General features: G+C 38.7%; 1 long non-coding RNA gene across 2 annotated transcripts; it reads left to right on the top strand.

Moving 5' to 3' along the window:
* Positions 1–5,348: 5,348 nt before the first annotated feature.
* LOC128894495 (uncharacterized) lies at positions 5,349–7,400 on the top strand. 2 transcript variants are annotated; one of them, XR_008461579.1, is made up of 5 exons: positions 5,349–5,521; positions 5,603–5,674; positions 5,923–6,029; positions 6,128–6,341; positions 6,430–7,400. It is a non-coding gene; the product is annotated as an uncharacterized LOC128894495 (long non-coding RNA). The 2 variants fall into 2 exon arrangements; XR_008461578.1 differs by lacking the exon at positions 5,349–5,521 and having other exon boundaries at positions 5,571–6,029.
* Positions 7,401–22,442: the final 15,042 nt, after the last annotated feature.

The following is a 22,442-nucleotide window of genomic DNA, read 5'->3' as shown; positions in this document are numbered from 1 at the left end:
ATATGTTTTTCATACTTAGCGATAGTTGGAACTCTTAACCATAATATTTACAGTTATTTCAATCCTATTATAATTTGAAATTAATATTTATGACCACATTCCCTAGTATGTGAGACGTATGATTTCATGTATCTTCCAAGTAGTTTATGAAACGTAAAAAAACATAGCTATTAAAAAACCACCAATTATAAATGCCACACTTTTTACAATTCTTTGAACTATAAGGAATAATAATATTGCTCAACGTTTGATCTTCAAACACTGATGCAGTACGAATTCAAAACACCAGCGAATTACTCACCCTATATTTACACGTTACAGATGAAAACGACACCATTTCGTTTCCTCGCCTCTAATATAAGTCCAAGAAATATTTTTCAAATGTTCATTAGATAGCCCAATCACAGAAATAAAATTCACTTCAACGAGACGTATACCACTATTGAAAATTTTTAAACGCGCCCTATGCCTTGTTTCTAAAGAGACACGACATGGACGATTGGCCCAGGTGCTATTTTTTTCCCCGATTCTCATGACATTTCCGCCAAGCTCATATCAGCGATAGTACTTAGGGTGCCATCGTATACACGATATTCTACACGTGTAGAAGCCGCACGCGCATTACTCGATCGTGGGTTATTGATGGCTTCATCCAGAACCTCTTAGTGCCACCAGGTGGTCAGATTCTGGTCTGTTTCTAACGGACGAAAGAGCGTGTCGGCGATCGAACCGAGAGGGTGAACGATCAACTGGGTAAGACGAGGCGAAACGCATGCCTAACAGCAACAGAGAGACCGCAAGCGGGTTTAGTTTACGGCGTGGCGATGTTTGACTAATGTTCCGCAATTTTGGCTTTTGTTGCTCGATGGTGATCGCCTGCTGCGAGCAGCCAAATAGGAAAGAGGTTGGTTAACCAACCCTCGACTTTTCGGCTCCTACGAAGCCACCCTGATCGACGACCCGCTGGGATTGGTGTTTAGGAAGCGCCTCGGCGAAAGGGATCTCGTGTACCTCGGCGACCAGCTGATTTTTAGCTGTAATCGGCAGGCTGTCTACCACTGGTTTTTGCAGGTAATTCCGGGGAGAGGTTTATTGCCTGAAGAGGTGATCTGGTTGAGAGAGAGGGATCGGAGAACATCTGTGAGAGTTTTTTTTTTAGCAATCTAAATGTCTGGAAGAGTTTTATTTAATTAATCTTCACGTATGGACATTTGGTAAATTATTTTAACAGCATTTTATATTTCTGTGACAGAAAGGCTAATTGAAAAAGAATTCTAATAACAAAGTATGTGTAAAAGTGTTACATAGTATGTTGTCGGTGGAGGAGATTGTTAAGGTAATTCCTGCGTAGTCTTCTAGACATTAGAATTCTGAATCTAACATATGATATATTTAATTTTTAATGTTTGCTGGTAAGTCAGTCCATTGCTCGTGTTTTAAATGCAAATTTGATCTGTCTTCATTTATATATGATATGTCTATGTAAAACATGAGTCTAAATGTATGTATACCTAATTTTGCTACCTTCTTTTAAGCTACTAAAATTCACTTTTATTTTTTGATGCTATCTTATTTTTACACCATCTATGACGCAATTCGATTAATTTTCTAACCTGTTATTCGAGCAACCTTCCACTATGATAAGTTGCAATCGTTTGTTCGGTCTTGCTGGCTGCAATTGAATTATATGTATAATAAATGTAATGTTGACGTAACACGCTCGGAAATTAGATTACTTTCAATCTAATTTCTAATTAAATTTTACTCTTCTTCTCTTTATCTGGTTCCCATAAATGAAGTTACACTCGGCATTGGTAACTTCTTATTCAGCATCAAAACTTGTTTATTTATACACTTGTTCGCCCATAAGCAGGAATTACAGTTATACAGTGTCGATTACTTAAATAACATTCGTAATTGCATACCACTAGATAAACTACATCGAAGCGATCCAATGCGCCACGTTAATACATTATGATACTTAATGTCGCCTAAACCTGTATATCAAACATTTAATCTATGCAAATAGGTATCTGATGTTGTTTGCGACGACTATGAAGTCACTTTGTTCGAAATTGAAAATGGCTAAATTATATTCAATCGCGACAAAGATTCCTAGTATTTCTGGCTGCGTAATGGTGATCTTGGTTGAAACTGGTATTAGTAACAAGAATTTTTAAGTGTGCAAACTCGATGCAATATGTTGGACCGATACAATTCGAGCGCCATCTAAGATGTCATATGCTTGCGCGTATGGTTCGATCGTATCGTAAGCTTCTGTGTAAGGATGTTTAGTTAGATTTAAGTTACAAATATATTTTTCTAAACTAATTCAAAGCACGTGTTGTTGTATATTACCCTACCTCAACACGATAGATAAAGATACACTTATTAAAGGGTTTCCAAAGGGATGTTAGGACTTTTTTTATAGTAAAATATGCCTGTCAACATCGTCATGGTGGAAATGTTAATATGACATGTATAAATCAGATATATTCCATGCTACAGTTTGTGTTTTATTAAGAAGACAATCTCAAAGACACTTTTAGAAAACTCATTACTATATTATATTCATTAATAACATACATTTATTGTTATTAATTATTTTGATCATTTATTTATCGTTTTTAAATGACAACACCACTTATACATATGAAAGTACAAAAGTATACAGAATAATCTAAATAACTTTTATTATAGAAACCTTTCAATTTATTGTATTATATTCAATAATAAGGTACATTAATTCCTATAAATTACTTTAATGATTAATTTATCTCTTTCAAATGACAACGATCAAATAAGAACTTCTAAAGAAGAAACAACATCAATAACGATCAAAACAAATAATTGATTTCTCTCAGGTATTGAAATCCTCACAACTGATTACGCAAAATTTCAAACAATGAGTAATTACTTCTCCCTCCAATAAACCTTTCAACCAACGAATAATTTCCCGCTCGAATAATAATTGAAATACAGCTACATTAAAATAACGAGCAGCTCTGTCGCTGACAATGTCGCCTCGCCTCGCAGTCTGGAGCAGAGCCGTGTTCCAGCGATAAACCATTTGCGGTGAAAATTTTCAGCATACCGCAGAACGCCTCGTATCGTTTATCATTGCGCTTGTACGTCTCAATCGGCCATTGTTGACCGCGAGACGCGACCCGCGTCTGTTCTCGATTATTTCCCGTCGACCCGCGGGAAATCGGGCCTGGCAATTTGCGGTGAGCTACAACGCTCCAAGCTGAGACACGCACCCGAGCGTTTATTGGCGGAACAACAACCGTACACACTCGACCGTGAAAAAATGTCGACTATTAAACGTTCGTGTATTGTTGCAAACGTATCGCTGTGTATCGCGCGCGGACGTGATAAATCATTGCGGGCGGGTGGCACTCGTAAATTATTGCCGACACTCGCGGCGTGTTCGTGAAAATGTCAAGCATCGCTTTTTCCACGGCGGCTGGCACTCGCCAGAAGGACAGCGATGAGACCAGGCGCTTCGAAGTGTGGCAAACATTTTCTAATCCCGCGTAAATTATGCCAACGACCGAGCAGCGCAAGGTTCGCGAAGAAATCAATCTTCGGGGAGACGCGGTGCGCGGTCTATGAATCAACAAGATCCGAAGAGATATGAACTCTGAGATCCAATTTGAAGTCATTAGATATTTGCTGCGATTAGATCGTGATCTGACTAAATTCACGCTTTCACGTTTTCATTTTTTACTAGAGACGACCGACCACGTTCGCTTATATAATTGGTTAATAAATTTATACATATTACTTTTTATTGCTTTATTGTATTCTTTTAATTCTTTGACGTTCTCACAAGGGATGGGATGATCTAGTGTATTAAATAATACTTACAACCTTATTCCGAAGCCTTCGCGGACATTTATGCGTCCAGCGTAATAGGAAAACATAAATTTGAAAAAAATATTAAAAAGAAATGACGTCCACTATAATGTTCGAAATAACTACTTTACTGAATAAAGTTTTCCATAATTCACGCAGAAGTCCTAATTTGTTGAGAATGATCTCGATAAGAAATGCCTGAAACGATATACAACGGTATACAATATGTGTGTAATTACTGATCATCTTTGGTTCACAGTGGAGAATTAACTGTTACCGACTGGCAGTTCACGAATTGAATCTGATTGATTGAATAGCTTTCCTAGAATGGTAGCGATTTTATCCAACTAGCAAAACATGATACAGCTTGTTTCGACTGATTGCTAGCTCCGGGTTATTGTATAAAACTGCGCGCTATTCCGCGGAAAAGAGAACTTTTCTAATTTCCCTATAACTGTATTGTCTTGGGATTCCAGTAAATCACCTTGCGACTAGTATTGGTTAAAATAGCACATGGTGTATGTAGACATGACATGCACCTTCTCATACAATTATGCTTGAAAATGATCGAGTAGATATGTCTGTTTTCTTTGCTATCTTTCCTAGAAAAGTTTAATATGTATTAACTCTAGCTCTGTATACCGTTAATTTATCTTAAACATGTGCAAATTTACTTAGTGAGAATGTACTCGACATTTCAATGCTCCAACCAAGAAAAAAAAATAGTCCAAGAACTTTTTAGAATATTATAGACTTGAACTTGTTCTACAGAATCTTTATAATATCTCTTTATCAACACTCTGTTATTTAATAAAAACGAAGTGAATTAGATGCACATCGATATTGAAGAACAAATGTAAACCTTCCATTTCCATCAAACATACATAGCAAAAGGACCCCTACACTCTTCATCTTTAAAATGAAATTAAAATTTTCCCAGGGAATAACGAGTTACCTTTCGTCCTTTTCACTCCACGCCAAAAATGAACCTGTCCCTAAAAAATCTCCAACGACAAGATCACACCTTCCCTCGTGTTCGACTATAATGAGGTTCTTCCTCGGGGCAGTAACCATCGGCTCCGCGCACGATTCCTTTCAAACGGAACACGCACGATGCGTGCCGCGACATTTCAGGATGAAGACGCTCCGAACGAACACGCGAGGAAAATAACGCGAGACCAGGGGGAATAGAGATCCTCGATTTGAAACAGAAGTCGGCCCGCATCGGACGGATCGCGATCGATGATCTCCTTTCCCGGTACCTCCTCGGGCCAGAACAACACGTGTTGCTCTTAACTCTCCGGTTCGAGGTCCGCATGTGCGAGCGCATTTGCATATTATAACGATATCGATATAGTGGCACGTTAATACCGCTGTCGTGGCGCTCGCCGTATAAGCCTGGCACACCTGCGCTCACGTTTGCGCGGGCCTCCGGCATCCGGCGATTGTCCGCTCCCCGTCTTTCTTCGTTCTCGCCATGTTCTGCCTACCTTTTCCCTCGTTTTGCGATCTTTCCCTGTTCCCACCCCGCGCTGCCGAGGGTGGCGCGATTGTCGCGCTCCTCGAGGCTAGCTCGCGATTATTTTTTTAACGCGGGACTCGTTTTGGTCGCGGGAACTCCTATCGCGGAGGAACAGCGGTGTAGCTCGACGAGTTTTGTAGGGTACGTGGCATGGGTACGATTGGGTGTAGAAATGTGAGTGGTTGAAGTGAGAATTACTGATTGAGTGTCTGTGATTTGCAGTTTGGCTGGGAAGTGACATTTGGTGTTGTGCGAACGTTAAACGAATCTAGGGATTGTAGTTAACATGTTGAGGTATTTGTATATATTTAACCCTTTGCATTCGAGGCTTTTTTTCTGGTATCTACCAGCACCTCGAGATGTTTTCTTAGCATTCTATTGCCACGAATGTTAAGCTTAGATTGACTTCGAAGATATAGCCCGATTTTCATTTGATTAACAATTCGAGTTCCAAAGAAACTAAACTCAAAGAAAGATTATTGCTGGTAGATTTACTGGGTGAAACCTAGTGGTGACTGCTTTCTTGCTTTCTTTCTGTATAGTAAGACTCGTGATGTAGCATCACGAGCATGGGGACATCGAATACAACAAACAAGGCCAAGCAAATGGACTATCACCTAGACCTAGAGGCCTATGTATACTGTAGTTGGTAAGTGTCATCTGATACTGCTTGAAATAATTAATACCAGCAGGTATCATCTGATACTGTTTAAAAGAATGAATTCTAACGAATTTGACACTGTTTAGAAGAATGAATAATGGATGGAATAAAAGCTAAAATGAAAGACTATTAAATAAAAGGAATGAAATGAATTAATTTCTTTAATTTTAGCAAGCGTCATTAACAATGTTCAAAAGAATAAACAACTTAACAAAAACTAAAATGAAAGAATTAAGACTATGCAGGAGTGAAAAGAACTGACGTCAAATGGTATCTAATTATCTCGCTTAACCTGTTAAGGTACACGTGCGTAACATCTGCTCTTGTCCTCTCGCAAGTAGATAGCTTAACAAGTTTTACGTTAATAAGTTTAACATGATCCTGGCAGTTGTAGCTCCAGCATGAGGAAGTTATTAATTGGAATGAGACCAGACGAGTGGACTGTCGTTTACACCTGTAGCCAATCTAACCGGGTCATAAACTTGGAAGGTAAACATCTAAAATCGCAATTTATTGGCTGCGAAATAAAAGGACCAGGTTTCTTAATCCTCGGTATAATCATCTTCCATGTAATTCTCAGGGATTATTTCTTAGGCGCCGACACGTACTTAACAGGAATACTTGAAAATTTTATTTTTTGGGACACATGCAGAAAAGTGGCAGACGTGGATATTCTATTAAATTCTGCTGAGCATGTTCGTTTTCCGGTTGGTGGAACGAGAATGGCGACACGTTGCTGCCACTCGGAAATTTGAAACGTCTTCCGTGTATAACAGTATGGACTGAATCCTTTAAGGTAGAAGCACAACCGCTTCGAACCATCCTGTGCATATTACCATAAATGAAGACGCTAAACGCGTTGCAACTTCCGATTAGAATCAGATTGACATTCTTTACATATATGTAGCAGTGTAACTTATAATTTATCACAAATGGTATCTTAGTGTCTCTATTTAGAAATACCGTTCCATCACTACAGACGAGTCGTGCTCCTCGTAGACGCGTTTCTGCAGTGGTCGCATGATGGGTCTGGGCGATTAGTATGAGAAGCTGGAATGCATGCGTTATCATTGTTTTGTAGGAAATTAAAATATTTCCTTTTAACGTCAGACTAGTTGATATTTATACACGTAACTAACTTAAGTCAACACGCTTCTTTATCTTAGTAACCCTTAGAAAATTTGTTAAGACTCATCCTTATCTCAGTTCCTCTCCTTCTCTACTTTTTCCACTTGCCATAGCTAATAAAGACACACTGCATCTTTCACTAGAAAGACTGAATACCAAATCGAAACGAACCACGTTGTATCTCTGTGCCGAAAATCCTTGTTATTAAAATCTAGTTTATATCCAAAGTTCTAGCATGAATTTTTATTTAATTCCTGGTGTCCATTACAATTGGCTTAGATCGATCGTGGCATATGATGTTTACACGCCAACGAAAATTCTTCGTATCCAAATCGTCGCGGGGATCTACATAAATCGTCGAATCGCGACTTCCCGGGTATTCGATAAGAATAAGGCCAACCGTGGCTCGTTAACGTCGTTACCTCTGCTATTTCCTCCTGAAAATCTCTAGTTGTATCTTCAAGCAACGACCGCGTGGCCGAGTAAAGAAGTGATCGCAGCAAACGTACACCGGGACCGGTGTACGTGGCAGCGCGGGCCCGCTCCCACGGTATCTTTATTTCAATCGTTATCTTAAGTGTTCATTAAACGTCCAGTTACCGGTGGTAGAGATACAATTACAATAGGCAGCTAGACACAAACCCCAGGGGCAGCTAACAACGCGCGAATGCGCTTACACCGTCGCCTTGCTCGCGAACGGTTGATATTTAAAAGAAACGCACGCCCGTTCTGGTTAGCCGAGGCACCTGGATAGCAGATCATCGATCGCGATATCGTTGTTCAACCTCCGCCGTATCGAATACCTCTTTATTTACCGTCGATAGATCACACGCTTCCAATTCGCGGCTTGTATCTCATAACTCAACCCAGTCGTTACAGTATATTCGATAATACCTGCGTCGCGTTACACGCGGTGTTATCCAGAAAAACAAGGTGACTCGTCGTTCCGAGAATCAAACGGAGGAATGTTGTTCGTCTCGAAGTTTTTGCAAATCTGGCTACCTGAATGTGGAATGTCGATGGGGAATTGAAGCCTGTTTGATGCAGAAGAGTGTTGCTCTTGGAATTAATTTTTCATTTATGCGTATTGTAGCAGGGGGTACGGATTTTAATATTGCATTTATCGGATGTCGTCTTTATTCCTTACACCATTGCGGAATTATTTTAGTTATTTGATGATATACGAATGAAAAGTGAATTGGTTGGATGGCAAAATTACTTACGCTTTGTCTCTGATTTCCTAGAATGACGAAAACATTTGTTATCTGGTGTCTAAATTAATAATTCGAGATGTTTGCTAGCCTTGCTTTTATTTTTTCTGTAGATGAATTACTTACAGAGCAAATAAATTCAATTTATACAGCATTTGATACCGAAGGATCATCAGACTTCCATCATGCTACAAAATCCTTTTTTCGATCTTTATCAGAGGTACACGCAGTTGTCATAAACAATATTCAAGAACTCTTTTCAAGATTTAAATTCATATTTACTAAGGTGAAGTCTTAAAAACAAATTCTTGAATTTTGGCTAGAACAAGTGAGTGTACACTTTTACCGAGTTAAAAATTTCCACAAATAAAAAATCCTTTTAGCACGTCACTGTCTAATAAATGCCTAATAATAATTTCTAAAAATACCTTCGACTTTGAAACGTTTTAATTCATGTCCCTAGAATAAGACACTTCTTAGTTCCGCCAGCAATGCATCTAATATCTTCAGGGCTCAAACAGCACACCGATAATCACTAACAAATAAAAATACTTTCGCCTTGTTTGCCAAAATCGTATCAAATCAACAAATCGTCAAAAGCGATCCAATCTATTTAACCGTTACCCTCTCCAACTCTTTGTTCTCTTTTTTCCAGCACACGTCTTCGCGCCGCAGGATTGAAAATGGCGTCAATCGAAAGTGAAACGCGTTGCCCGGATTCGGAGCACGCTGCATCAACGATCGCGATCGCATTGTCGCCAGACTTTGTCGGCGAGTCGACCTTTGCTCGACATCGTGATAAATATATTAACCGCGGCGAGTTCGTGAACGACGATGACTCAGTTGGTTCGTGGCATTGTCAGCTCAGGAGGATTTTTTTTACCTAAGAATGCTGGCTGCCGACCACGGGGCTACATACATTTGCTTTCAAGCGACACGTGTTGTTCTGGCCGCGAAAGGAGCCCGCCGATCGTGATTCATCTCGTCGGTACAAATCGACTTCCGTTAAATCAAACGTTCCTCTGCGCGCGACTCGACCGCGCAATTGGCCAATACCTCGCCACACGTTTGTATCTCGCGCTCTTTCAGCGAACGAACGAACGCGTTCCACTTAAAAAAAAATCGCTTTGTCCGCGTTCCGCGTGCTGCCTTCCAACGAGTCGCGCTGTTATCAACTTTTCGCGTTTACCTGCCTGTTTGCTCTCTAACGCGCGCGTGAGGAAGGAATAGATTGACATTGTTGGCGGGAATAGTTTCCGAGAATGACAGGATTCGTAATAACACAAAATTATTGTGTTTGCCATTTGATTGACACATAGAGAGAACTCGAAGGTCAACTTCTTCCTTTAAATGAAATTTTTTGGTTGAATTTAAAATACTTTCTAATAATAATTCTATTATTATTATTTATTTATTTATTTATTTATTTATTTATTTATTTATTTATTTATTGTCGCATCAGCTATTAGCGACCACTGTGGGTTACATGTTCAACATTTATATCCATATGTGAGTCGTAATATAATTAAAATAAATATGGAATTACATATAGTTAGAATAACTAACTATTACGTTTACTAGCTTCTTTGTGATAATGTAAATTTTCCTTTTAGAAAACAAAATTTGTTTTTATAAAACACAATTACTTCGTTAATTTTAAAACTAATTTAATCATCCTAGCCGATCCCATAAAGGTACCACCCTTTGGAAATAAGAAAGTTTTATTTTTGTTCCAACTCAACCTAAAGTGAAGACACTCACCCTAAGACGATCTCTTCTTTCTATAGCTGTAGACTTCCAATACCAATCTTATAAATTACGATATAGACATAGCATAATATTCCTTTATCATAAATACTGACTAATTGACTTTTTACTTCTGGAAGAAATTCTCAAATAATGCTTACCCCTCGGCCTTCATCCAAAAACAAAACAATGATTCCTCAACATCAAATGACCACATATCATCCACGCGTGCCAGAGGAAACAACTCCTAAATCTAAAACTGCGAACTCTCCGTACGAAAGCTCGATTCCGTTAACAACTTCGTCAGCATCGTTCGCTGTTATTAAATGGAAGAAACCTAAAAGCCGGGTCGAGGTCATCACGGAGAGGGTCCGTTCGACGCGAAACGGATTTACATTCGCGCCCGATAAGATCTCGGCGGCGAGAGGGGAGGTTCTGTAAAATGGAAGAAAGAAATCAGAGGAAAAATAACGGCGATCCCTTTCATTTGGTTTTAATGGGCGAGAGGTGAAAATTAAAATCGCAAAATGAAAATGGCCGGGCGAATGGAGAATGAAAAACGCGTGCCCATTGCCGAGTCACGGGATCAATAGATAAAAGGGGTGGAATAGCGGCAAGGTGAGAACGAGACGGAAATGTGGAATCGGAAAGGGAGCGAGAGAGAAAGGCGCGCAGAGGGTGGCAGGGCCGCGCTGTTCGTTAATTGGTGGCGCTAATTAGTGCCGAGGCGTCGTCTCGAAAGCTTGCTCTCGTGTATACCTGCGCGTTTATACGCTGCAACGAACGCCGCCGCGAACCAAATATCCGCGTTAATAATCCGCCGTGTAATACAGAGGCGGTCTGTATTACCGCATAAACGTGCATTCGAAAACGTTGTTCCACTCCAATGGATCCGCGGGTAATTAGTCATTCGTCCGTTTATGGTTGCCCCGTCTTTCACCGTTCCCTCTCCATGCCGATCAGACGAGCGACTAATTAGCTTTGTGTAGATCTGAAAGAACGAAGGCACCGCGGGTAGGCGCAGCGGCGTTACCCAATGCCAGTAATCCGCGACGTCAACCCTTGAACCTTCTTCTATACTATGGTACAGTCCTCGGTGGGGCTCTTTGTGCAAATGCAATTTATTTGTTGGTGTACCAAGCGTAGAAACTGTAGGAGCACCTACAGGAAACTGTAGCATACCGTTAAATTGTAAGGATAGTTTCAAACTGAAGCGAATTTAAAAAATCAATTTACGGTAAATTTAATAGTAGCGTAGCATTGACATAAAGATCTAGCAAAATTTGAATTTCATCTTCAAATCACATTGCATGGGAGGCATTTATGTTGATATTTCAGGTTGATGATGCTGCCAACACGTCGTCAATATTGTTATTAGTTCAGAGACATTATATAATTAAGACGTATACGTTATCTTGTCAACAGAATAAAATTATTTGATAAAATGTCGATGTATTAGCATGTGTTCCAAAAGTTACACGGGCCCATAGAGGGTTAAATGTATTTACATAGCAAGGAGAGGGAGGAGTAGGTTAAGGAGTATATTGTAAAAGGAGACGGAGGACTCGTAACTATTCGGAGAAGCAATAAATATATACATACAAATGTATTTACATAGCATGTAATAGCAGTAAGATTAAAAACTGGGAAACTTATGATTTTGTTTTGAAAATGTATCATACTTCTGTCATCGACATTAGTATATTTACATTTACCTGGTACCATGTAATTAAGGTATGTTAACAAAGAAGATAACAGAATTTGAAGCAGAATTGAGGGTTAAATTAAAATTGTCTGCGATCCCTGTGATAAATAATTCCTTCTTGCTGAAGCGCTGCATAAAAGTTTCACGGACAGTTAGGTATACGCATCCCCATGATGACGCTATTGATTTTGTTGGGAAGAGGGATGAAGATCAGCCTCGTGAACAGCAGCCCGCGAATGTTCCGCGACGTTGGAGTTTATCGTTGACCCATCGTCATCCGTGATTAATTAGTATTAATTAATTAACAGAGGGAGCACGCGGCGGGCTCGGAACCGGTCGTATGCAAATATCGACGCCGCGCCGCGGATCCTTTAAGCCGGTTTAATTATTTAAAAACGCTGATGGAACGAAACACGCTGGAAAAACACGAACCAAGCGATTTTCTCATTTACCTCGATACTCGTCTGTGCTTCGGCGCGACCGATCGGATTATAGCGAGGGATTGTGTACAATTGGTTGATCAAGACTACCACGTCGACTGCGGATTATGGTAGAACCTCCATTATGTAATACGAAGTAATAGGAGAACTCGACTGTGTTTTATTAAAGAAAGTATCGGATAATAGAATAAATTTAATTCTCTGTTATGGATTATTCTTTTGTTGGAAAGAAAATATTGAAAATAGAAACGATTTTTTTTATCCTTCGTATTCATAAGAATAAAATTCTAATTCGAAAACTTTCCTTCAACGTTGCTTTAAACTTCAACGTGGAGTTACTTCCAATAACGGCAAATATTTTCAAACAAACAAAAAATGTTAAAGTCTCCAAGACAACTGAAATTCAGCAAAGAAGGAAATGGAAGTAGTAAAAAAAGAGAAATCGGTGTGATGACGGAGTGAAAACGCAGTGAAAACTAGAAGGCGTTCTACGGAGCGCATTTAAACGTAATTTCCATAAAGCCTGCTCCATATAATTACGCCATTAGGACCTCTTTAGGGTCCATTTAAAATCATAATCACTCAACAAGTCGTACCCGTCCCGACGTACTTTCTCGCGGCGATTTCGTCACGGATCCAGCCGTCTTCTTCTTCCACATTCTCTTTCTCCTCTTTTTCGTTCCACGGCGAGCATCGGGGACAATGTTGCCAGAAATCTTCATACGATAATAGGACGGGCGTAAATCATCGGACAATGGCAGAGTAGACAGCAGGTCTCCCTTTTCCTCATCCCTTTATCCTGTCGTTCGAAGCTGCGCGAACGTTCGCATAAATACGTTGGCATAAATCAAACGCTTGGGTATCATGGGACACCGTTGCGAGAGGATTCCGCTCAAGGTTCTTCCGTATTCCCTTTCTTCTCTTGGCGGGATGATCGAAATCAGAGATCCTCGCCATTCCCAAGCAAAGATTTCCGTTTGATCGCGAGCAACCGACGCTGACACTCTAATCGCTAGAGGATAGCTTAATGCTGGGTCAGCATTGCTAACGAGACCATCAACGAAATATAGATGAAACGTACAATTTATTATTTGGCCATTTTGGTTGATTTTCTAATCGTAGAAGCATATTATAGGATGAGTCTACGAAAGTGTTTATCATTAATTTAATTTTCAATGAAAGGGCAGTTCTTAAGACAGTATTATTCGTTATTTGTTATACACAGGGTGGCCCGTAACTGGCGGTAAAAGCGAGTAGGCGTGATTCTACGCGAAAGATTGAATCGAAAATGTAGAATAAGATTTTTTTACATGACGCTTTCAGCTCGACGGATTTCATTGTGATCTCTTGAATAATAATTTTTCTAGTAATAATACTTATAGAATGTAATTAACATGTAAATTGTTTTGGTAACAGAGCATATCCACAATTTCAACATTTCAGCGCAGATATCATTTATATTAATTATAAACGGGTTCCATTTATATGCATAACATATTCTATTACCGCAAATGCACGATCACGAGTCACGAAATCAGTTGAACCTCGCGACTGTTAAACGAGATAAAGTAACACAAGCATGCATCGTATTCAGGATGGTCTAATGGTGTCTAATGGTAAACGAACGTCCTTCGCATAACTCCGTGATCATCGCGGATAGTGATGGATCACTAGCGATGCACGGACGTGGGTCACGGTTCGTTACGATTTCTCGCGGCATTTTCTGCCAGAGAGAACACCGTGCAGAAATATAATTAGCGCCCAGAAGAGGGGGGAGAAACATTTGAATGATTCAATGCATAATGCGATTCGATCGCATTGACTCTCTCAGCTGGCACGTATATATCTTCTTAATGTCACTGTGACGTAAACCTGTTGTGTTTCCAATGCATTCGTTTCACACGATTGTTCGTGGAGTCCGTAATTAGATAGGGAACAGTTCTGGCGGATCTCACGGTAATCGAAAACGCTTTCGACATCGAAACAAAACGTTCCTGTTGGAATTAAAACAAAAATTATTTCTAGATTAATCCGTACGAGCACTGTTTAATTTCTTCGATCCAATATTGCAACCCTTATGATTGAACCACGAATGTCAAACAGTCCACTTTTTGCAGGACTAGACCACGTTTCGTAAAATAAATTTATGCCGAAGTGATCAATTTTATGTGTAGGTAGGCAACCATGATTCTACTTGTAAGTTTGGTTTACGAATGTAAATCACTGTCCACTTGACGAGTTTATAAATGTCAGAATGAGTCTGACTTGAGGAGGATGATTATTATTGCGTCCTTCAGAAAAATACGAAATAAATTTATATATAGTATATATACTTGTAGAGAAAAGGCATGGTTAGGAGTATCTAAATTAATGGTATACTAATTTGAACGAACGTAATAATAATTATACCAGTAGAATAATTCAATATAATATAAATAAATAAAAATTAAATCATTGATTTGAATCAACGTAAATATTTCGTTGTACAAATTCCTCATTAGAAATGGGCAAAATTCATGTCTAAACAACAATATCAATTAATAAGTAGAAAGTGAAAAATGTCTTCCTGATAAAAGACAAACATTATTTTATAGAATTTAATTTAAATTACAGAACGAAATTATATATCACCTCAAACGAATATAGGTCTGCCCGAATTGCTGTCAAATTAAATAAGCGTTACGAATAAACCGTCGCACGTTGGTTTTATCCGTTGTCTATTATTCGATCAAAACTGCGCCCGTCTCTATTCCAGAGTCATCGTTTCCACGCAATTTACGGGGCTAATCACTTCATTCAAGGTATTCATTACTACGAATTCGTTCCATTGCGCGCGTACCGGCCATGCGTCGAGAGAAATCGCGACGATTGTACCAATACATTCGAAAACTGATAATCGCGCGATGGAACGGATTTCGCAAACCGTTTCGCCGCGGTTCCAGTCTGTTACCATTGAATTTTTCATGCAACAATACGAAATAATTTGCTGGGAACGGAATAATAAAATAACGCCGTAGGGCGGGCGCGCGTTTCGCGATTCGATCGTACGTTTTGAAAACGAGAATTCCCGCCCCGATCGCGACGCGGACCGAGGCAATTTTAATTGGACCATTGCCCGGAGTGGACTTGAAAATTACAAAGTAATGAATCCGTGGTTTCAGTTCTGCGTTTTTTAACGAACGCAACGTCCGATGTTAAATATAATTTGCCCCGAAAAAAGGAATTAAATGGACCCGAGGTAATTACAAAATATTTTTCGTTCCTTCTACATTTTTCGTTGAATATCGTGCTGTTCGGTATGCGCGTTTTAATTTCATACTGATGATCGTGTTGGTTTCAGCGTGTATTTTGTTGATTTCATATTCGTGATTTTGGTGGAATATTTTAATTTGAATATAGAAAGAGTTTGAAGATTACTGGTGGGATACATTTTGCCACTGAATCGTAATTAAACTGCGAATGTTTATGCAAATTCGTATTCTTATAAAAACAAATGGAAACTTGAATTAAAGTATGTTGCGTCTTCTAAATATTGTAACGTGTATATTAATATTTATATTATATATATTTATGAATGTTTAGAAATATTCACAGCTGATTATCCACAGCTAAATATCTATCATTGAAACGTTCATTAAAATTATTCGTTCGAACACATTCTGCTAACCCTTTTAATTTAACTATTTAACGCGACTATTAAACCTATGTACCCAAACGTTGAAATTGAAAAATTGTGAACGAGATCGACATGGAAAGTTCAGCAAATTTTATTTAACGCTTGTATAAATGATACTCAATACAGTGAAAATGAATTATTTCATTCCGTTTCAAAAATCTTTTCATTTAAATTGGATGAAGTTATTAAAGCAATGTCGAATAGCTGCATTAATTGAAATTTCCATCTGCCAATGAAAATATTCGTTTTCATTATCATTTCAAATACTCATTAAGAGAACTCGTGATAGAGTTACTGCAGTTCCTGTTTCAATGTTCAATTTGGGCGCCCCTTTCTACCCATGTTACAAATTGTAAATGAGTGAAGCTTGAGTTTTCAAATTTAAAATAACATGTATTAAACAAAAAGTAATATCATGCCCAGTTCTTGATGTCATTATTTCATAGCTTGTATATGCAGGTAAAGAAATTCATTAACATATAAATAAAAATCAGATGACACTATTTAAGAAATAAAAGTGCAACTGCCTAATTTCGTTTGAGACAAAAGTCATGTTACAGAGTAGTATAAATCATACTCAATCATACAAAATCATTTACTATAACTTTCATTATCTTCACTTAGTAACACAGTTGCCGGAATTACCCTCTATTATTACTATACTTTAACAACAATTTGATTTGTGGTGTTCGCCATAAGAATAATTACCCAGGCAAACATATTTAATAAATTCAAATGGTAATTGGATTACGACCACTCGTTCCGTAGTTCGCATACGCAAGAATCAGAGAAGATATCATACATCACTAGTTAGATCGATGATAATCAAAGATCACTGGCCACGCCCACGTAGTAAAAGCTTTATCAAACAGATTCGAATTGCGTTCTCACTACGATAGTAATCTCCCACGACCGGAGGATGCATCGAATGCAACGCACGCATACATTATTAATTTCTGCTGCAGGATACAATTGACAATTAATCGATCACTGCAGAAATTATCTTGATTTCAGCGTGATTGATTTGTAGAAATCCGATGGAAATGGGAAGAACTTTTTACCGTCTCGCAATGTTAAGCTTTGAGATCTTGGTCAAGATATGTAATAGAGGTTCAATATCAATAATACGAAACGAATCGATAAAGATTACTTAGTACTAACAGCGGTGGCTTTAATGTTGCATCGAGGCGAAAAGTCTTGAAACGGATCTCTGAACTAGATCGCTAACGAAGATAGTAATTGCTCGACGAGATCTACGATAATCAAGGATCACACGTGACGCCTGTATGCGGTGAACTTTATCTAATGTTTCGCATTACACACTCGAAACAATAATAACCTTTATGATCACAGAGTCCAATGAAATCGAAAAAGTATTAGGATACGATGTTTATTGGGGCCATAATTCGAGCCCTTCTTAGACAGAATATCGTATTAAGCTTCTTGTCGACAATTGTTGCGCCGAATTCTTTAGATAGTCATTAGATATCAATAATAATAAAATCTCCTATTAATTCAGTTTATTAAAAGAGCTCGATTCTGTTTAACAGAAAAAATGGAACGTCAATAAAACATAAACTTGTCATGCAAATTACAAGTGTATGTAATTTTTTATTACTCAATAAAAAAATTCGCATATTCGATCGAATGGATATCTAGCTTAAATACCTATATGTTGTTTTTATCGTTATCTATTATTCAAATGAAATTGTTCAACTTCTCAAACAGAAAGGCAAGCTAATGTATCTTGATAGTAAAAGTCAGGAAATTGAAACATTGAACTTGGTAACTGAAGTTTGATTACATTTTCCAGAGACATTTGCAATCAATTTCGGATCAAGAGTCAGTAATTCAAGCCACACAAAAGTAACGAAGTCGATAAAAGACCCTTCAGCGGTCCTCTAGATGAAGATGATATATCTTTAACAAGATGTATGATAATCAAGGATTATACACCGCGTCTATGCACCACGGATCTTATCTGATCTCTTGCATTGTGTTCTCGTAGCCACGATAATCTCTCGCGAGAGTACACGCGCGTCTATTGTTTATTTTCAGCGGTATAACCGATTCATAACGGCGGGTAATAAAGTTCTTGTCCCTTATCGGATAACTGACGTCGTTGCGGAGGCGATCGTTTTTATCGTTGGCTTGTCACGAGTCAACTGTTCAGTGCGACTAAGTGCCACCTCAAAAACAGAAGAATTCCAAATGTATTTTTTGAACAAATTCGAAACTATAGAAATGATGACTTGAACTTATGCTAATTTCACGTGGGCTATGGCATATTTCAATTTCATCGGAGTCTCTTGCGTGGAACGTGAAGAGTAACCAATTTGGTTGAGGAGGCCAGTCGGTGTCCTTGTAAGGGAAGTTTATTATTTGATCGAGTGAATATGTATTTATGCAAAATGGAATATTAATGTTGTTATGCTAATTGATGAAGTATTGGGTTGTCCAGAATGTTCATGCCAATTTTTAAGAATACTTCAAAGCACGGATTCGAACCCTAACCCGTACCTGGTTCCGGTACTTCGTATTATAGAATAACCCATCTAACCAGATAACACAATACATCTGTAACCCGAGTAACCCGGTTAACCCGGTTGTATGCGCGTTATAATAATACAGTAAAAACCATAGTTATTACCATGTTTCTAAACGGTAATCAATTTTATTTCAATATTGTCTGTTTTCTACTGAACTGTCCACCCGCGAGAAGAAGGTCATGCAAGTGCTCACATTTACTTGTATTTACTACTCGTTTACTTATGTAGCAGAACGGGGACGTAAACACTTGCCCAGCCCTCTTCTTGTGGACGAAGAGTACATGTATTGGCATAAACAGCCACTTGAAGGAATCCCTATTTTGACCGGACATGTTATGAGTTTTGTGGGAACCCTAACACTAGCAACTATGATAACCGGGCGAATGATAAACATTCGTCGTGAACGTGTGTGTCCTACATTCATTATATACTCGTGCATTTTAAACAATCTAGTTTCATTTGATTTAAATATTGCCTGTAAGTTCACATATCTTTGACTTGTCTGGATGTTTAGGATGTCTTCTTCTACTAGTAACCCATTCCGAGCAGGTTAACCCGCTCTTCCTACAATTCAAGAACCGTTCCTTCGTGGTTAGTATGGGTTACAATAACCTTCCCTTCATCAACTGGGTTTGGGTTAGGGTTCAACAGCGGTTCGAATCCCTGCTTCAAAGGCACATTTGAATTTTGATATACAGTCACTCCTCTGTGTGTTTGTTGAAGGAATTTGTCTAAATTAAATGATAGCCGATCTTCCGTCGCGTTCGAATCATCCCTTTCCTCGTAAGATCGAGGAATGTTCTGAAAAAGCGATCGAAGTGACCGTTGGTAGCCATAATTACTAAAACGATACCTCGAAATTGCCCCGTTCGAGATGCTTAACCCGAAGAACTTTACCTATACAGTGTCTGGTAACATTTCGAGTCATTAATCGGCGTCATTATAAGTAGCGATGGCAATTACAGATAATCGAAGCTTCAGGATGCGAACTGCGAGAGAACCGTACGAATCGGACCAGTTCTATGATGCAGGAGTGCGTGTTGGTTAAACATTGATACGTTTAACCTGTGTAGGCCTGTTAATATGTGACATCGGAGAACATGCATAAACATAGATAGGCAGACTTGCTTTAGTAAACTGATAAATTATTATTAAGCCGATTAAATATTAATAATTTATTTGAAGCTCTCACTGAGACTTCTAATTCGTGTCTCTTTGATATAATAGATAATATTCTGACGTGTCGACAGCATTGCATCTGGTTTCTTCAGGGGTGGTTATGGAAAATATATTGGAAGATGTAATTAATAGAAATGGAGAATCAGCGAAAATTAATGGTCTAGTTTATTTAAGTGTACATTTCCACTGCAAACTTCTCATCAGTGTAAAGTAGAGAACATTGATTTAACAATCGACAAAGTGTTCGAATCCTATGCACCTATTATGAAAATGTACACTACATGAATCATGTTCCTTTCTGATGCTGTTATTTCTAAGTGTCCTTGACAATGTTCAAGGTTAGAGATGAATCAGACAATGAAGAGCACGTTTCCTGAGCATCGAGTCTTCTGACTTTGCTTTTGATGGATGCAGTAAATGATTCGCTCAGTGGCCCTTATAACTTAGAAGACTATAGGTATTATAGAGACCTAGGAAGCTTTATAGCTTCCACAAGTAACAAGAAACTCAAGAAAAAGTATCCTTCATTAAGCTCCAGATCAGAGATGAAGCAAACAAGTTACTGCTACATCGAGTTTTCTGACTTTGCTTTCGATGAAAGATGATTTGTTTAGTGGAAACTATGGACTATCACAGATATTATAAATTCCTAGGAACAAATTACACGCTACCTCGGGGTTAATAGCAACGGTGGCTATTTTTATCGACCCATTTTCTCGGGTTAAAGCGCGTGTCGTTTCTCGAAGTCCATTAAACCAGGGGATGAAATTATCGCCGCTTATCTCTCCGTACAGTGTATCGCCACCGGGAGACGACTATTGTTCGCTAGTTTCAGAAACGAAACGTCCGCGTGTGGCGCGGCGGTACCACACTCGTAAAACGTTGCGTGCCAGCGTGGTATCAAATGTGCGCGGTCGAACACTGAAAGCTCGTAGCAATCGGCAACGAGATCTCTGACAATCGGTGACTTTGCGTTGGGCAATTCATTCCGACTTATCTGATATTCCGTGCTTTCTCTTTTCCCTCGGTGTCCCTCCCTCTTTTTCTCTCCTGGTCGCGGTGCTTGAGCCAAGATACGCTATTTGCTAGGTGCGTTTCGCGCAGATAACTCTCACCGGCGCACAATCGTTTTTTTCCCAGGAATTTATGGCCGTGCAAAATCTCCGCAATAGTCGATAAAAGTTCCACGTGGATCAACACACGTACGACGCTGGGCTCGTTTCTGCTACGGTTTCTATCCCTTTTCTCTGTTTATTATTAGTATTTGCGCCGCGACGTAATTTATCGTACATTGGGCACACGTGGCCTGAGGTCAGGTATAGCGACGGCAAATAAAATCGTCGCTCAGGTTGACGGGATTATTCTAAATTAAAATATTATATACATAGCGTCGCACACCCTATACCCAAAAATAAGGAATCAAACAAGAACACGAATCGTAGGGTGCGGGACTGGTCGCGTAGGAAAAGCGGTCGATTGTGGATCCGAATATCGTGGGTTCGAATCTCCGTGCCTTATTTTTCGTAGAGACTCCTACATACACTGGGTGTAGACAGTATTCGTACACTGATCAATTTCCAAAAAAACTGTGTAAAATTGTAATGTATAAACTTATTTTTGATAAACAATGACATTCTACATATTCTCCGAAATCTCTAGAATAGATAGATTACAAAAAAATAGCCATTTATGTAAGTTGCGAAATTAACAAGAAAAAGAAACAATTAATCGATAAAAATGTTGAAGCAATAAGTATTCGCATAACTGTTTAAAAGTACTTTCCTGGAAATTTGATGTTTTCTAATTCGCACGGAGCAATAAACTAATGTGTTTACGTTACAAACTCTACTGTAAATGGTTCGTCATAAGAATCGTACAAATACTTATTGTTTCTATACTTTTACCCACTTTTCGCATTTCTTTGTTAATTTCACAAATTATATTAACTAGTAAATGTTGTTTGGACTATATCTACTTTAGAGGCTTCCGAAAATACGTAAAATATCATTGATTACAAAAAAAAAAGAAGTTAAGAAACTACAATTTCACAGAAAAGTTTTTTCGGAAATTGATCGGTGTACGAATACATTCTACGCTCACCGTATAATTATAATGAAATCGTAAGTTATAAACTTGTGATTTACTTAGATTTTGCTAAGATTAGAAGCTATAGTTGGCTGAAATTTCGTTTCAGTTTCTCTGTAATACAAAATTGCTGGCAGAGCCAAGTTAAAAATAGTTAAAATCTTTAAGAAATCCACAGTCACAGAACAAAGCAGGCAACTAATCTTTCGTTATTTTGTAGAGGCACGAAAGTAAATCCCTGTCTCGTTTCACTCAAAAGTTGTTAAGCTCTTCGGTGAAAACAAGATAAGCTTGTACGTGTAAACGTTCCATCGCTGTGTCGAAATTGGCGGCATCGTAAGCATGCCTATTAATGGTCATTAACGAACGTCGATTATCTTTATGACGACACGCGCAAACCCGGTGAAACAATTCCATCAACCTTAAGGCGACGATTTTATTTTTCGTCGCTCTACCTAACCCCGGGTCACGTGTATCCGATGATAAATTGCGTCGCGGCCTAAATAATAATAATAAACGGAGAAAGGAAAGGACCATTGGAGAAATGAGTTAGTGGAGAGAAATAATTTATTAGCCATCTATTCGAATAGATACGTGGTAGAGCGAGGTATTCGATCGTTGGTACATAGTACATAGCTCCTTTAGTTTCTTTTCATGAATGATCGAAGAACGAGGTTTCTGT

This window comes from Hylaeus anthracinus, unplaced genomic scaffold, assembly GCF_026225885.1.
Source record: "Hylaeus anthracinus isolate JK02 unplaced genomic scaffold, UHH_iyHylAnth1.0_haploid 4, whole genome shotgun sequence".
NCBI classification, from domain to species: domain Eukaryota; kingdom Metazoa; phylum Arthropoda; class Insecta; order Hymenoptera; family Colletidae; genus Hylaeus; species Hylaeus anthracinus.
Note: the sequence above shows the minus strand (reverse complement) of the source record. Positions and strands in the feature narration are given on the sequence as shown.